General features: G+C 39.9%; 1 protein-coding gene across 3 annotated transcripts in view; it reads right to left on the bottom strand.

Moving 5' to 3' along the window:
- The window catches only part of ATP11B (ATPase phospholipid transporting 11B (putative)), a 270,178-nt gene extending 255,781 nt beyond the window's left edge, over nt 1-14,397 (bottom strand). Inside the window, exon 1 of one of the 3 annotated variants that reach the window (XM_048954456.1) lies at nt 14,394-14,397. The gene's annotated coding sequence lies outside the window, so the exon portion shown is untranslated. Of the gene's footprint in view, nt 1-746; nt 751-8,952; nt 8,957-14,393 lie in introns of those variants that run through there. The other 2 variants (XM_048954457.1, XM_048954458.1) reach the window with 2 other exon arrangements.
- Nucleotides 14,398-18,498: the final 4,101 nt, after the last annotated feature.

The following is an 18,498-nucleotide window of genomic DNA, read 5'->3' as shown; positions in this document are numbered from 1 at the left end:
CATTTTGCTTACACCCCGAGCAGGCAGTGCTGCTGAAAGAAAGGTGTGCTTGAAGGAAAGGCTAGTAACTAACTGAGTTCAGGTCTTTATTGTCTCATTTGAAGGTCATATGAACCTACTTAATGGCACAGGGCTTATTGTAGAGAAAAGAATGACATGAATACATTAGTAACCCATTTCTTTGAGGCTAACCACTAAACACAATGCAGCAGTAGATAATACGCTTGGGAAAACTCTTTGGGAAAAAACATGAACCTGCTTGAAACCAACTTGCTTCAGTTCACTGGACCAAGTCCAAACATTACAGACTTGAGTCTGGCTGTCCGGAACATAGAGCTGCTTCTGCACTGGGATGAAAACGCTTCACAGTTTTCCCTGCCCTATGACAGTCATTTACAAGAGCCCAATCTCACACATCCATCCTGGGAAAAAGAAAAGATGGGAAGGAGGAATGAATGAAGATCTGCCTGGCCAAAAGAAGCACAAGAATGTGGGAAAGAAGCAGAAGTAAACTTCTAAACCAGCCTCCTAAAGAGCATGCTCACTTCAGTATTACTTTAACTTGCTATTAGGTCACTGAATCAGACTTCTGACTGATACCTCTGAAATTGGGGGCTTAGGAAATATCACATAAAAGAGTACTGCCATATCAAACTTTAGGTCATTCACTGCTGCCTTTCTAACTTGGATACTCACAGCGTCCCTATGGAGCAAAGAAATATCACAATTACTGTGTTATGGGAGGGGAACCAAAATATGTAGAGAGTGACCTGCCCAAGGTCCTACTGCTAAGGCTGGGCATTTCTGGACTCCAGGTGAGTGTCCTGAGCATCATCCCTCCTAAGGATCATGCTTTCTCATAACGCTATTGCTGGTTTTGAAATGAAACAAGTGGCTCTTTACCTCACCGTATGTCAAACGGATGTGTGTTTTTATTTTTTAAGATCAGTTCCTTTTAACAGATATTGCTGTTGCTAAATTCAGAAATTGAAAAGAATTTCAACATCCTATGACTTACTGGCTGTGGATGTTAATACACGTGGCTTTTTTGAGCTTTGTGGGACATTCCCATGAAAAAATACTTAGCAAAGGCAGCTTTGTGTATATTTTACAAAAATCTGCCAGAGTTACTGACTTCTACCCAGGTCTGAGCCTTACTGCAGCCTGAAGTCACAAAAGAGGGGATTACTTGGGCTACGTGGAGGCTGCCTGTCACATAAATAGCTAATTAACTTCTGATTGGACCCTGATAAATCTGTTTCCCTTTATTTTATCCACACAAAATCATAGCTTTAGCATATAGGGGAAAAATAAAAACCATGGTCAAGTGTAGCAATGAAATAATGCTCTTCTGAACAAAAGTCACTATACCAAGAAGCAATGTTGAACCCTGTAGAAACAGAGTTAATTGCCATGTTCGATTCACTTCTAAAAAATGAATCTAGAAAATAAAATTACAACAAAAACTCAAGGTTCAATGTATTTTCTTCAATGTATTATTTGTATGTATTCAATGTATTATTTACTTCAGTGTATTTTCTTCATAGAATCCTTTGTGAATTAAGTTTGCTCAGTATTTCTAGTATAGGTCTAAACCAAGATGGTGAAAGACAAGACATACCAACAGTAGAGGTACAACAGAAATGAACACTGCCCTGTTTCAAGTCATGCTATGAAAAAGAGAGAGGAAAAAAAATTAAGTTATACTTCTAAACATTTCATTCAGAACTACAATTTTTTTTCTTTTTCCTTAAGAAATATGAAGCTGTAAATTTATTTCCCAACTTGAAGGAGAAATTGCTGATACATAACATGTCTGACTTTCCAAATTATTAGACTGCTGTCTTCAGGTGCTGAACACTCTTAACCCTCACTGTACACAAGACCAAGCCTGAACACACATGTTTACATCATCAAAATGAGGGAGGATGGGAGAGTAGGAAGACAACAGTTTTTAGGATGCATCACAAATGGCAGTGCTAATCATCAATAAAAGCAAGCTGATGTTCAATACAGGAAAATCTCTACCTGACAGAAGAGAATGTACTCCTTGGCCAAAGAGCAAATTGTTTCCACTACAGAGTCAAACTTTCTAGAGTTTTAGTTCTCCAGCTCAAGTTGGTTAGGGAACTTAAGTGGACAATAATGTCAGTTACAGAAGGAAACAAGTAGGTGCTAAACATGGATGCATCAACTGAATTATAGAAGTCAGAAGAGATGCAAAGGCTGGAAACTAAGTTGGAATTTCACTTCCATTTTTCTCTTTATCTCCCACCCACATTACTGGATATCACAAATGGCTCTCAAACTCAGAATTACAAAATTCACTGTTTACTCCACCAGGAATATTTCTACATTAGCTGTGAAGTCTATAAGAATGGTGTTTGCAACTCCTAGCTCATGTAGTCTAGTCAGTTATCCCAGAACTTACAATCACGATAATAATGCCAGAGACATACCAACACCTACACAGCACATCAGCAAGACAATTTCTGAACTACGTCACTTGTATCACATGACATTTAACGCCATGAAAACCTACCATGGAGCTGAAGGAGGGGAAGAATGGAGGGAATTGTGAGAAAACATCAGCTGCCTTCAGAAATTAGGTATTACACGAAATAAAAGAGCTTAAGAGAGAAGATCAAATACCCTCTTTTATTAAGAACAAGAAGATTTAGTCATGGTTCCAAGCTGCTCATTAAAGTGAAATTCAATAGCCATTATTTTATCACTAACTCTAACCTTCCAAAGGATAAGTGAGTTCTATGACTGTTGGCATGTTGGAAGTGTTCAGAAGATGCCTACTGCAATCTGCAGAGACACAAAAAATATAATAGGGGAGTATAAGAGCAGACTGCATTTTCCTCGGATTCATGTATCCTGCTCAGCTTGGTGTTCAAAGAGTGAACATGTAAAGCAAAACATAAGGAGTGTTTGAAGAAGGAATACATTCCACCAGTGAGATAGCCAGCATCTGTATGACACCTTTAATATGAGAATGATGTATCAAGACTGCACAGTTTATTTCTAAGGATTTTAGGTTTGGGGTTTTTTTTTGCATAATTCCTTTCGCATTACTTTTTCCCCATCTTCACTCCATCAGCATTCCCTGTGACAGAGTAAAGTCTGAGGAATAGGTCAAGAAGAAGCCAAGTTCCCTATTTCTCTTTCTCCATCAGAAACGGCAAAGGTGAAATTCTGGCTTTCTTACAATAAATGAAACACATGCCAAAGTCTTCAGGGTCAGACTTTCACCCTGTCAGGCTGTTCTCTGCAATGCTAATGTATCCTCCCTATCTACATGCCCTTCAGAGGACAGGAGCTCTCAGGTGCATTCACAAACATCACCAAGCTGAGGAAAGGGAACATTCTGAAAATACCTGTCCTTGCAGTGGGATTCCCTTCTCCCTTGAACCAGTATGGGCTCCACTCTTCCCTGCTTCATCCTCATACTCCATTCCTTACCTTAGGAGACAATCTTGCATGGTCAGAATCTCATGGACTTTTAGAATCTATTTATTCTGTCTCCCTTGCCTGATGTTTCCACAGAAAAGTACAAATTGACCCTTAAGAGGAAAGACTGCAATAAGACTCACATTTCTTTTAAAGTAAACAGCCGGAGAGTGTGCTGCATGGATTCAACACACTAAAGAGCAGAAAGCCCATACTCTGTAACGAGGAGGGGAAAAAAAACACCAAAGAGGAAATTATCCCTGTTAGACAACAGGAACTGAATCATTTTTTGGTGGTTACTTGGTAGGGTATTTTCATTCTCTATCATTTTAAAAGAGCCTTTCCTTCTGCAAACAAGAGCTTTCACTGATCAGCACCAGTATCTCTTTGCTTTTGGTGTACATTAAGAAAATTAAATGGAATATTCTTAGAAAGACATCTGTGCGTGGGGTGACTCACATTTGATCAATCCCTATGAACTGTTCTTTTCAGAGGATGTGCAATTATTTGCTCAGTTAGGCTTAAAATTTTATTTATCTAATCACCCCCCTGTAAAGCTTTGATCTGAGCTTCCAAAACCTATTTTTCAAACCACTTTAGCTACATATTTTAACTCTTATTGTCTAATCAACTTCAGCCTGTAAAACATGCAATGTCCTACTTAATGCATCCTATTAGGAAATCAAGCTGCCACATGGATTTTTAGATCTCTCATTTTGCAACCCCGTGAGCCATTTGGAAGCATCATTAATGTCATTATTCCAGGGGAGAAGGAGAGATCTGGCAACAGAGTGAGCCTTCTACATGACTGTCAGCTCTGCCCTGCTAACATTTGCAGAGTGACTCAGAGGTGAATCACAGGTTTCTGCAGGTGTACACCAGGGAGAGCTGGATGATTTCCATGTCACAGTGGTTGCAAATGTTTACTTCATTAGTTCATGGGGTTACTCAGCAGTCCCAGCCAACTCAATTTCTCAATCTTACTGTATGGCAGTCTAAAAAAAAGAAAAGAAAGAAAGAAAGAAAAAGAGAGAGAAAGAGAGAGAGAGAGTAGATAGCAGCTCTTTGAAATTAAAAACACAAAATGAGCAGTCAATTTGTAATTAGAAAATCTGAGCAATATTGGAATGTGAATGGATTCACATGTAGCTGTCATTAAACTCACTATGAAATATTTCAAATTGTATCTAGTGTCAGGTCTATTACACTCTTTCCCACAAGAGTAAAGAAAGGGTATATTTACACCCTTTACCACAGCAGCACACCATGCACAGGGAACGGTCCCCAAATTTTGAATGGATGGTTTTCTCTATCCACTGAAAATGGATTTGCCATAAGAATTATTACAGTGCTGTCTCTACTTAGGAACTACATCAGCAGTTTATTTGAATTAGAGTCTTGAGGTGTGTCACAATGACCCTTTACTTCTCTAAGAGCAGCCATTTGGGATTTACAGTGGCAGTACACTGCTGCTGGTGTGGCTGTGAGCACTGAAAGACCCGTAGCTGCATCTGCTCCCTCATTTCAGTAAGTATGCCAGCTACCATAGGTAGGTGGAAACTCCTAAGTGCAGGACACTAAATAGAGGTGGGAACCTCTTTAACTTATGTTTCTTTAAACTGTAATTAAAATTGACCAACCTATCTCAATGGAAATAGGGATACTATTTCCATACTATTTCCATACTATTTCCATACTATTTCCATATATTTTGAGGGATACTCAATGGAAATAAATACATTACGACCTAATTTTCACTCATTCAAGCCCGACCAGCTACAGGGGAGTATTGGCTAAAAATTGAAGGGATACAATTAAAAACAGTGAAGAGACTGACAAAATCTGAAAGTTCTGTTTATCCCACATTTCCTCGACACTTTATGCAAACAACTGACATCTTCAAAAGATTTCATTAGCAACTACCCAACCAGAGAAGAGAGCACCATGCCAGCTGTGCACTTAGTACATTGTTAAATTGACAACGTTTCCTTAAGGATGCAATTCCAACCCATGATACACTTTATACCTAAACTATGAAGTTCTGAAAATAATGGAGGATAAAAATGAAAGCTTGTGAGAAAATAGACACTTAAAGCATGTACTCTAAGAGCATCCTAGTGACCTAGTATGCTGTTCTGCTTGCTCAGATTGAGAATGTGAATGAAAACCACGGAATCTGTAATGTCTCTGGGTCAGAGTACTTAAAGATGAAAACAGCTATGTACTCTTTATTACCAAAACTAGCCAGATTATTCAGGCCAAGGATGTTCCAAGTGTCATCTACACATGAAACAAACCACACAGCTGCCTGCAGTTGCAGCAGACTTGATAACCCTGATACAGGTTTCCAGTCCTATACTCCCTAAAGAACAAGCTGTACCCTAAAGCATTGGGTGTCCTGCATAAAGCAGAGGAGACAGTTGGCACAGACAGATGGAGGCTGCCTGGTGGAGGATCTCACAGCAGCAGGCTCAGCACCCCTCCCTCACCAGGCACCAGTGGGCTCTGCAGCTCCAGCCAGATTGAGCTCTGGGTGGCACTAAATTTCTTGGATTAAAATATAAGAGCAGTGTTCAAATCACCCAGGGGAAACCCAGGGAAGGAAATTCTCTCACTCTCCTCCTCAGCCACGCGCAGCAGTGCCACAACTAATCTGCCTTCTCCTCAGCTCCAGCAGCAAGAAGAGAGCAGCTGCAGCAACCCTACCTTTCAGGCATCTAGCAGTGCAAAGACACTATGTAGCACTGTACTTCTATTTGGTCTAATTTTATCTTAGTAGCTTATGTTTGAATCCAGATCCTGTGAGAAAAGTGATAGGTGAGACAGGTAATGAATAAGATGCAGGCTCACCGTCACTTTCATTCATCCTGTTTCTGACTTAGGAGTAAAAGCAGCATCCTATCTGGGTAATAACTGCATAAACACCCATTTTCATTTAGCAGCAACTATCTAAAAACATACTTGAAGGCAGATTTTTAAATCCTGTTAAAAAAAAATAAAACAGTCAATCAAGTTTCCATCCTAACATTGGCACCAATGTCTTTCCAGGTCATAAATGCAGATGACAAAGACGAGAGAAAAGAAATGCATTTGAAAGCAGCCAAAGCTTGAAGACAAAATGCTCAGAATGCTACTGAGCTGCACATCATGTGGCACTGCAAACCAATTGCTTAGATGTGCTTTATTTAAAACCTATTAGCATGTTATGCTATACTTACTCAGGTAAACTATAAAACTTTGCAGGAAGGAGCACTAGCTATTATGAATTCATTTCTCCAATGAACACACTGCCCCCAGGATAAATGAGCACTAGAGCCTCCTATCACTATAAATATCCTGGTTTTCATATGGCTTGATGGAAAACAAGATAGGTGTGCTTGGCATTTAACTTGGAGAAGTTGTGTCAGCTCCCCTCCCTTCCTCCTCCCCATGCTAACAATGCTGTTTGGCAGCTTTTTCATTTTATCTTACCACAGATCTTTGCCAAAACTTGAATCTGCTCCTGACAGATTAACCTCCACCATACAACAAAGTGGCTTTTTTTTTTTTTCCTGTGGATTCTGATTGAAAGGATAATCTTGAATGGCATTCTTCTCAAATGGCCTGGTCTCCTCTTAGGCCTGGAGTTGGGAAATTAGGACCAATGCTGTTGGAAAGGCTTTAGTCGGGCAGTAACCACACTTTAAATTCAATTATTTGAACAGTACAACAGACCGTGGGACCAGATTCCCAGCTGTTCTGTAACTTACATTGTCACTTGCACCTGTGCAAAGTGGGCACAAAATACTTCTAATTTGGCATTGGGAATCAGACCCCATATTGACATTTGCTTCCTGATTCCTGACTTTATTCATTAGCCAGCACACGGTACACAAGCTGATGAATTATTGTTTAGCTTGTTTTGAAAACACATCACTTGCAAACATACTTTAAAAAGATCTGCAATAATTAGCCATATTTTATTTCCAATGCTAACGACACCTTTTTGTGCCTTTTTATATAGACATGCATACACAAGCACATTTATGTCAAGTTAATGTAGCCCCTTATGATTCATTCCGGGTCAAAATCAGGCATGAGTAAACAACAGCAAAGGCAGAGATTTTAGTGGAATTCAATGGATTTATACCAGGTCTGAATTCTGCCTCTTGCCTCAAGGCACATTTCAAACTCCTACTGTGCAGAAGACATTTTAAACACTGCTTTGTATTCATGAAAACACAAGCAAGATTGCAACTATCTCTACCCTTGACCAAATGAGGTTAAACTACCTTGCATTTGCTAAGGATCAAAGGGCGCATGCACAGTTATGCTGCCACACAGGAACCTGACTGGGCAACCTGAACCCTTAGCAGATAGAGAAGATCCAGCACAGTAAGCAGGATCCTGTTCCCACCTACAACAGGCATTTCAATTTTGCCACAGAACAGGAAGAAAATTATTCTGCTTTAATGATATTTGAGTATTCATAGCAAAAATTTATTTTTCTCTCTGGATAGACAAAGATTACCTTTCAACTAGTTATATGGCTGCCTAATTACAGTCTCTGTGTATGCAGTACATCAGTCTTGTCAGGGGTGTATCTGTTACTTTCTGAGGTTCTTGGAGTGTCACTGTATCCCTATGGAGAGGTGCCAAGAATTCTTCTGGGGGCAGCCCTCCATACCATTAGACCACCTCCAGTACAGGATTGCTGAAAACTGAGGTGTTGCTACATGGTGTGACAGGGAGGTGGCTGGAGCCAGCCAACAGTTGTCAACTCCACAGGCCACAACTTCTCCCGTCCCAGGAGACCACCTCAAAGCAGGACTGGTGGGTGGCCCTCTCCTCCCCTGCCTGTGAGGACACGCAGCACACTTGGATGTCTCACCCCAAGAAGTTTCCCACATACAGAGGAATCATAAAGTGGTTTGGGCTAGAAGGAACATTAAAAGATCACCTAATTTCAAGCCCCTGCCATTCCACTAGATCAGGATCCAGTCTAGCAAAATGAGTCCAACTGAACTTTACGTAACCAAACGCATCTCAGTGCTTCACTCACACTGGTGTTCACGCTTCCCACAAGCACAATCCCTCCTGGCACTTCAGGCTTTTGTTTGACACCTCTCTTACACTCAGTCGGCACCAGCTCGGGGGTCCCTCAGGGTCAGGGATCTGTATTTTCTGTAAAGCCTCACAAACAGCAATAGCACCGTGTAAATAATAAATAACAGCAACAATAATAATGTAACAAGTAGGCATCAGCTTTAAAAACTCATATCACAAGTGGTGTTGAGAATCCACTGCAGCATCTTAACGTCAACTCTGTTGATGCAGACAATGAAACTAACTTCAGGCTGGGGAGAGATTGATCAAAATCATTTGTCTGGGTTAATTCTTGTAAGCTGGGGGTCAGACCATCACTGAAATATCAGTCACATCGCTCAGGATTTTGGTGCCAGAAAAATACAGAACAGTACTGATACACAGGAGGTAAGAAATGTATGAGGCCACTTAGAACCAAAATTCTCTCTTAAAGTGAATCTTCCATGACAAAAAAAAGTCAAACACCAACACAGAGAAGGCATATTTACAAAACAACTAGCTTCACCCTGATTTACACAACAACTGACATCAACTTTTTAATTAGATTTTCAACTGAGAATCAAGAAAAATCTCAGAAATTATGAAAGGGTTGAAAAGCTGCCAGAACTCCACTTTAATGCAATGACTTTTAGTATATGTTGCAGTAAAGTATCAAGACTGCAAATCTCCCTAAGCAGAGACAAGCTTTGTAGCTGTACACAAGCATGCTGTTCAACTAAAGGAGTGGAATAGCCACAGTAGAATAACTGTGAGTTACATAAAGGTGCATATATAATATATATAATATGCACCTTGATATGATATACACAAAGTGCATAAAGGTGCTCATATAAAGCACTTTATTTCTGCTGAAAGAGCTGTAAGATTCCACCTTCATGTCTGACCTGCCTCTCCCACAGATGTGCCCACTGTGCCGCTTGCCAGGTGTTCCCAAGGCTGTCTCAGGATCATCTAGGAACCAAAGAGCTACTGCTTGTTAACTGTCAAACCTTGATGGGTTAGGGAAGACTGAATTAACAACTCAAGAGAGGAGAGAGGACAGACACCTATATATGTGGGGACAGAGCTGCCATATCAGAACCATGGGCCAAGCAGATTTGCATTCAGCCTTACATTCTATTCCATTCTGAAAGATGTATGCAGACATGTACACAGAGTTAGATAAATGTGAGATATATGTGTGATATAGTGCAAGTGTGAAATAAGAAAAGTTCAGTGAGAATTGCATGCTGCCTCAGTTGCATACTGCCAAAATCAAGGAGAAAAAAAGTAAAAGAAAAACCTTATTACCTTCCAAGATATTAGCCATTCCTCATGCCAAAAAAAATCGCTCCTAACCACAAAAAAAGGGGGCATTACTGCAAAGCTAAGGATTACAGATGATACTCCTAAAAAAATAAATAAATACATGAAGGAATTTTCTTGAAAGAACTTGAAATGCTCGGTGTGTTTTTTGTTTTGTTTAAGTTGGATGGACAATTGACTATTGTGCAAAGCAGATTGCATCCACAACTCAATATTTGTAAAGCAATTTAAAGGTCACTTTAACAATTCCAGTAACAGTGACCATTAGTGATTTTGCAAAGAAAACAGACATTGCAAGATAAACCAAAATGCTCTGAAAGTAACATCTATTCTTTCTCTGCTATGTTCCTGCACTGCCCTTACCATTGTCCTATCTGATCACCCTCCCGTAGCACAGTATGGGATGTGACCAGCATGCACTGCATGTAGCACACTTGTTTCTTACTTTCTCCCAAGCTGCTATCATGTACCTCATGATCTCACCTTGTCTCAAACCAACAAAATCAAGGCACTCTTCACCAGCTGCACGTGATTCCATATGGTTGATATTAAGCAATCCACTGTGCAATCTTACACTCACAAGTAGAGGGCATTAATACAGGAAAATCTGGACCTACTTCAAGTATTTTAAAGACATTTCAAAAATGTGTTTGAATTTGTCAATTTTAAAGAACAGAATTTCTTGCGGTTTTTAAGGTGTTTTTTTTTCCTTCAAACTGAACAACACTTCGCTACCACTATATGAAAAAAGAACTGGAAGTATAGTCTATACTTTAATCCTATATGAAATTAATGTAATCACAAATCACTTACAGGCATCCTTTTACATACAGTTAGTACCTCTGACAGTGATACTTAGATCAAATGCTTCTGTAACTATAGTTGCATAAGTACAGCTCTCATTATTCAGCTTTTACATAGTTTCTGGTTTCCAAAAATAATTAGAAATGTGACATGTGATCAGAACTGCAATATTTTTTCAAAGTTGGATTAATTACCATCATCTCAAGACCAGAAAGAACAAAGCTACCAGGCATGAGGAACATTAATCACATCACTAGTAATTAGTGCTAGAATATAGAAAAGACAAAATGAGGCCATAGGTAGTAAGTCTAATCCAACTACAGTTTACCAGAAATACTATAAAGAATAGGCCTGAAAGTACATAATTTTATTTATTAAATAGATAAAAAGAAGGGTAAGGAAAATCTGCCTGCCTGGGTCAGTTCAATAGACCTGGAGTAAGAATGAAAGGCATGAGAAAATCAGCAAGGGTAAATAGTAAAATTGCAAGGTGTGATTCAAAAATGTCATGATAACAGCAACGTAACTGTTAATGGAGGGTAGTGTATAAAGCAGTGATATACATCCATGAAATATATGGTAAATTTTTATCTGATATATGTATTCCCTAGGATATGGCAGTCATAGCAAGATCAGTAACAGAGCAAGGCACAGAAATGGCCCACAGGGATGTAGGGCTGGTATCCAGTGAGACTACTGTAAATCCAATGCATTTGTGCTCAGAAGCTGAAGTTTGAACACCTGCAGAACGACATCATCTTGCAAGATCCCCATCTGCACATCCAAAGCTCTTGCCTGTTCCACCAGAGCTAAGATAACTGCACCCACTTCTCATACACACAATGTTCACAGCTCACAGAATCACAGAATGGCCAGGGTAGGAAGGGATCTCAAGGATCATGAATCTCCAATCCCCCTGTCCCATGCAGTGCCACCAACCTCCCCATTTAGATCTGCAGCAGAATTTTACCAAGTCCAGCTATAGCATAGCAAGCAGATGACAAGGAGGCAACAACAAGCAAAGAACACATAAATGGCTGCAACTACTTAAACACCTAAAGCACCAAAAGCGAACAGCACAGAGATAGTAAATCCAGCATGATGCACTAAAGCATCACAGATTTATCTGCCATCTCCTGAAGCTTGACAAACCTTGTAGCAAGCCTTCTCTCCTTTTTGCTCTTTTAGGCTGGCAAGTGAGCAACCTAAAAACCCTGAACTCTGGCAGACCTACCAAGAAATTATTTCACTCTCAAGAATCAGCTTACACATTCTCATCCATTCTGACTTCTCACACCACTGTTTATTTGAATGTGTGTCTTTTCCTATATGGTCAGGTAGGTTCCCTGCTTATGGCAAAGACAATAATTCAGTGCTATCAATAGAAAAAGGAGGATGCACTGCCCCAGGTGAGTCCTTGTTGAATTTCTCACTAGGGCACACGCATCCTGCATATTCTTACACAGATGACCTTAACTGCAATAAGTCCAATTACACTCAAGTGTGTGAACTGTGAATCCATCTTTCTAAATACAAGAGAACCTTTAAGGTTCTCTCACAATTCACAGCCTGATCTCTGTGAATGTATTCATATGAATGAATGTTATCTGAATGCACATAAACAGATTTCAATTTAATCAGTGATTCTAGAGCTAACTGTTTGATGTGCATTATTTGTCATTCTCTATTAGTCATCTAAGCCTTATGCACTCAAGCACAGTTTACAGCTGATACTGGCACATACCCTTACCTGCAAAGGAGCAAATGTTCTCAACTGCTCACAAGGAGGAGATGAGGACTCAGGATGAGTAACTCACTGAGGTTAATCACTGTAGGCCAGTGATATGGAAACAGGAATAAAGCCAATATCTTTTGCTTAGCATGAAACCATCTTTATCTTCCCTGGATTGGAAAGCTTTCAGTTCTGAGGAAAATCTGGCTTTTCATCATTCAGATTCTGATGCAGGAAAGTCCCAAAGTTTACTAAATAGCATTGGAATTACATGCTTAAACATTTTGCTGAATCAGGGCTTCTGTGATTATATTTTAAAACAATTTTTAATCAAAGAACCAAATAATATTATTTAAAAAATAGAAGAAAAATCTTTTCTTCACTTATAAGTTACTGGTTTTCAGTAGATAACTGCTTGGTTCCAATAATTTAAAAGAAAAAAGGCTAAGATACAATCAGCGTAAAAGCAATTAGCCAAATTACCTAATGGATTAATATAAATTACACTGTTTAATTACAAGATCAAATGAAATAATACTGGTCTCATTTAGAGCAATTCAATCCAGTGGAGAACTAAGGAAACCAACTGATTTTTTGAAAGCAGGCTTCAAACTCCCTCCAAAAAATCTTACATAACTACATGCAGACATCAAAATCTACAGTAACACATATAATCACTACTTGGACACTCTTCGATATAATTTTTCAGTTACTCCACAATTTGGATTTTACTATGAAAACATGTAATGGTCACAAAGGGAGAGAGAGGGGGAAAGATGTAATCCCACGTCGGGAACCAGACAATATCTGGTTCTACACAAAGGCAGACCCCTTCATATTTATACCAGTCAGTTTCAAAATTCTAAGCTTCTGCTGGATTTTAAGCAACCTACCTGAGGGATCTGCAGTTCTTTCCCCTCACTTTGTCCTTCTCTTAAACCCTTTACACAACATAAGGGTGCTTATTTTCAAGTGTTGTCCACCAAGTATGACATCTCCAGTTCTAATTCTTTGCCTTAGCCATCCTAGTGTTCGCTCTTCTCCAGTTTCTGTATCAGTCTGTGCTCCCAATCCTGACCTGCTCCTATCTGCATTAATCTCTCTGAAAGTATTGTTTACCTCTGTTACGCTCTGCAAAAAATTTCTGGAGCAGGTCCTTCTCTCAAGATCATTCTCCGTGAAGCGAAATGCCAAATTTCCTGCAGCATAAAGGAGCCCAGAGAGCAGCTACATGCCTCTGGGCTGGGGTGTCCCCCAGCACTCAGCCCCACCAGCCTGCTGCAGCCCCTCACAGTGCCCAGGCACACGCTCTGCACACAGCCACCACCAGCCACACGCAGTCCTTCATCCCCTCTGCCCCTCTCCCTGCCACCCCAGGAGGAAGAACGAGGCAGGCAGCGTAGGTGTGGGGCACTCTCCCTGCTCCCACCAAAGACCCTCTGCCTTCCCAGCAAAGGAACTGTTGGAGCCATCGCAACCTGAGCTGCAGAAACCTGATGAGGAGTGTGACTGCCTGCATGCAGAACAAGGAATGCTGCGTTCAGGCTGTGCAGAAAGAAGCACCTGATCGTGTGATTAATATTTTGTGTGCCGCTTTGAAGCACGCTGCAGAGCCCAAGTCCTTGGCCCAGCACAGCTTGCTTCCTATCCTTTTAGCATCACTGCTCTGGCTGTTCCATCACATGCTGTCCTCCCACAACTAGCTAGGGATGCAGAAGAAATCCCAGTGCAAGATAAGCTAAAAACACACCCATCCTAAGAACAAGTTTTAATCATTACCTGTTCAGTGCTTCTGTAGCAAGAAATGGTAACAGTATATGAGAAATAAATACCATGCACATATAACAGGCAGTGTGACATTCTTCCTCATGGTTCTTCTGGATGAAATTAAGGATATCATCTCAGAAATCTCAGGACATTTTCTGCCCTAACAAAATTTCAAAGCAAGGGACAAATTAAAATACATGTAAGAAAAGAAGGGAGCAGAGGGCAGCTGTGGCCAGGCTGAGAAGAACCAAAATTGCCAAGCATACAGCAGAGTGAGTTGGATTTTCCTGTACAAGCAACAACACGGGCAAGAAATAACAGAACTAAGTTTCTACAGAAGATTTTTATTCATCTAGATGTACCAAAATGGCAAACAGCAGACTCTCCTTCAGCTTTCCAAAACACCTCAAAAATGACCTTCCTTAAACCACCACCTGGCAGAGCACAGACTGCAGCGTCGTTGTGACAAGGGCTGGTGCTGCAGCTCAGCTGGGCACTGGGTTCATTCCTCATTTTAAAAGCATTAATGTCTTTTCAATGGGTCCCGGGTACTAAAAAGCATGATTTGTTAGAACTTTTGTTTTGTACAGGAATGATCTGGGCTGGACATGACATTAATCCTAACGGTATTTAAAATTCAATGTATTATTTTACTCCAGAAGTCAGTGCAGATATTCCAGTGAGTCTGTGGTAGCAAAACGTCATATTAAGCTCATAAAGCATATCTAAAATACAATGTTCAAAACAAATATTCTTTATACCTAAATATTAATTTGCTCCTTATCCAGTGCTTCAGCTAGCTGCTGCTCTAATTAAAAATAAAGTAAGGATGACTCATTTCACTGCTTATTGTTAATGGCTAAGCCAGTGGAAGGCGTCCTACCAGAGCTCCTCCTGGCTGAACAAACTCCGGTACCAGGTCTAGCATGAACTGCATTTCACTGAGCAGCACTGAGCCAGGAGCATTGGTCACAGGTTAACAAGGACCAATTGGGACTTGTAGCCAGAAATACTATTTGTAATGCAGTAGATCAGAGGTCTGCACTGGGGGAGAGCAGAGGGAAATAAGCACATACATAAAGTGTAATTACAGTAATTTTTGCTTGGATGGGAGGATATATTCACCCACTCGTTCCAGCTCAAAGGCGGAAGAACTGTTTCCAGTAAAAATGAAAACAACAGCAATGAGGTTGTGTAGATTTCTGTACTCTGCTCTACTTAAAAAAAAAAAAAAGGAAAATTAAAAAAAAAAAAGACAGAAAAAAGTGACAGAACTTACTGTAGACCTTTATCTCTGCTGTTAAACTGGGAGAAAATAATATTTGATACAGGTCTATGATTTCAATATTTTACCAGTGCATCACTTAGAATATTGCTTTGGCAGACATTCCTCATTTCAGCATCATATCAAAAGCTGAAAAAGTTATACTGTTATCAAAGGTATAAAAGCATAGTTTTTTGTTATACCTACAGAATTATCTCAGCCAATGGTGAGTGAGTGGCCTCATGTATCAGAAACAGCACATCTTTCTTTAGCACAGACCTCCATACACACTAACCTACCCTTCCATCCACCCTCTTCAGTAACTCAGATATAGCACTGTGGAAAGGCAGCTCATAGGGCTGAGCCAGCTCTTCTACTCTTAGCTTGGTCATCTCTCTGCTGAACTACATCATGACACAGGGACCTTTGTCATCACTCACAAATACAACTCATGATGTCCAAAATGCATACAACTATACCAGCCAGAATTTGGGGTGCTCATTTTAAAATCTTTTTTTGTCATCAGCACAACTGTAAATAGCTACTGTAAATAAAGTTTTCTTTGTGTATCTGACTCCTTTGGGTATCCATTCCTCAAGTGATTTGGGTGTCAATCTCTATCTTAAAAAATCCCAAGAACAATAACCCAATACCTCGTAGTTTCCCACATCATAATTCAATGTTCTGATCTGTAATTAAAGAACGCATTAGTCCATTTATATTTTATAGTCAATTTCTCTTAAAGGTTTCAAAGATATTTTGGAAACACTGTCTCTTTATAGATGGTATTGGTTGAGAGAGGGAAAACATTTCTAACATGATCAAGAGTTACTGAGTGGGCTAACTACAGCAGAACCTATTGTATTAACAAGGCAAGGTTTGTTTTAAGTTCAATGGAGAAAAGATACCTTTGAATTTGAGAAGTTAAAGGGTGTTGCATTACCTAGGCACAATGGGATAGGTTAATGATGAAGTTTCAGTTTTAACTTGGAAACTGCTGGGTTTTGTAGGCTTCAGCCTTTCACTAATAGGTATATTTTAACGAGATACATGGGGATTTAGGGGAACAATTCCCATTAATGTTAATGGGATTCACACAGCTAAATCCCTGTGCTGGAAGTGTTTCTTTTAATGTGTCTTTAATACAGCTTGTGCGTGTATGTGCATGCACATGTACACGTGTGCACACGCATCTGGTTAATGGTTAAATATATAAAGATGAACGTTACAATTCCAAGCGTCACTGCTTCATTCTCTGATTTCTAACTGAAATGGAGGTAAAATGTGAGTATCTGGAAGAATGATTTATTTATTTAACCCATCACTGTAAAAAAAAAAACACCCGCTCCAAAGGTTTAATGGGAGTAGGGATGTTACATCAGTCACACATCTGTGGGCTCACAGAAGCGTGATCTGCACACTTCATGTCCTTTGTTGCACCTCAATTAAGGCAGGGTGACTTTTGTACAGTCACTGTTCCACTTCCAATGGGATCCCCAGAAAAGGAGGGTTGTTGAAAATAGTCAGTGATATCTGGGAGCAACACACATTGGACTGGTGAGAAAATCTGCTAAATGGGTACATGCCCTGCTGATCCGGCCCTGAGCAGCTGTGGGCTTCTTTGGTAGCAATCAAGATAGGATTTGAAAGGCTACTAGGAAAAAAGTTGTCTATTTCACTGAACTGGTTTGCACACACATGGCCACTATAGCAGCAGTAAATAAACTGCAATGCTCTGTAAAGAGTCTTCTGCGAAAAAAACTTAAAGAAAACACAAAGAGTTTGATTTTAGAAACTTAAACTACTTTTGTATTACTACCCATCAGGTGGTAGGCAGGAAGCTGCCAACCTGGAGAGAGACACTCCAAGAACAGCAGTTGTCTGAGGGGCCAAGCAGTGCCTGGAAACAGAGTGAACAGGCTGCATCAAAAGGAGTGACCACCAGGATGCAAGCACACAGCAAAATGAAGACTTGAATAAGTACGGAGCACTGAACACAGAGGGATTCAAAAGGAAAACAACGTTAAAACTTATTCTTTCTTACCATTTCTTAAATGATAAATAAGTGGCAAGCAAAACTCAATTGTCAAAAATAACATCTAAAATACTGGAATGCCATAAAGAGGTATTTGATGAGAACCATTACAAAAAAAAAGAATGAAAGTATGCAAAGGGGACAGGGCTTGACTGCATTAAGAATAAAAAAGCACAAATTTTACACTCAGAGCCAAAAGTGGTATGCACATGTAATCTTGAAAACCTGTATAACCTCCTTGACAGTGAGGGATTTAAGATCAGAATATGTATTTTGAGCTTCCAAAAAAGATTCAAGGGGGAAAAGAAGCCTAGAGAAACATGCTTCCAGGACAGCTGAACAGCCCTTCAAAAATGTGAAGCAATATCAATTAATAGAGCAGGAGTACCAAGACACTAGCAGGGATGAAGACTGAGAAATACAAAATCCCTACCCTAGGACTTGTATGGAAAGCAAATGAAATAAATGGCAGTCAGTGATGAACTGGGAAAACAGAACTCTGTCCCAGTGGTGCAGGAATCCCAGCAAGGAAAAGTAATTCTACATGCACTGACCATGACTGCAGAGACTTCCAACCAAAATTAAGATATCTATTGAGGTCTGCAGCACTTTAAAAGAACTACTAGGGTGCAGGCTCTCAAAAAAAAGATTGCTGCCTTATTTGTGATTATTACATGATTAGTGACAAACTTGCTTTCCTCTGAAGCCATTGGTAATTTAATTCCTTAAGCATTGATAAGCATTCTTCTTGAGAATAAACTATGGGGCCAACAGGAGAATATTTACAGCTGCATACAGAGAATTCAAAGAAAAGCATCTCCGTCATAGGGGAACTTCTGGAACACTCGTGCCTGGAAACAAGGACTATCAGAAATTCCCAAAAAGGAGTTTGATGGTTTATAGAGAGGGATACATCTTTCAGGCTCTCTGCACGCTGCCTTTGAAGCTGGTATCTTCCTTCTTGTTATATCCAAAAATTTAAAATGTAATTGGAATCTAGACTGAGAGAACTATTTTATCACTGCTTGTGCAGCAACTGACAGAGTGACA

Source organism: Lagopus muta, chromosome 9 (genome assembly GCF_023343835.1).
Source record: "Lagopus muta isolate bLagMut1 chromosome 9, bLagMut1 primary, whole genome shotgun sequence".
Lineage (NCBI taxonomy): Eukaryota > Metazoa > Chordata > Aves > Galliformes > Phasianidae > Lagopus > Lagopus muta.
Note: the sequence above shows the minus strand (reverse complement) of the source record. Positions and strands in the feature narration are given on the sequence as shown.